The following is a 249-nucleotide window of genomic DNA, read 5'->3' on the forward strand; positions in this document are numbered from 1 at the left end:
AAAAACCTTTTTCTTATTTTATATCATAATTTTCGAAAATAACATAATCAATTAAAGTTTTGATTCAAAAATTTGAAGTTTGTTACTTGCTTGTTAAGAAAGATTCAAACTTTAAGTTCTAGAATCATATCTTGTGATTTCTTATGAATCAAGTCATTAATTGTGATTTTAAAAATCAAATCTTTTTCAAAAACTAATTTCTATCATATCTTTTCAAAAAAATATCTTCTTATCTTATCTTTTTCAAAA

This window comes from Arachis ipaensis, chromosome B04, assembly GCF_000816755.2.
Source record: "Arachis ipaensis cultivar K30076 chromosome B04, Araip1.1, whole genome shotgun sequence".
Taxonomy (NCBI): domain Eukaryota; kingdom Viridiplantae; phylum Streptophyta; class Magnoliopsida; order Fabales; family Fabaceae; genus Arachis; species Arachis ipaensis.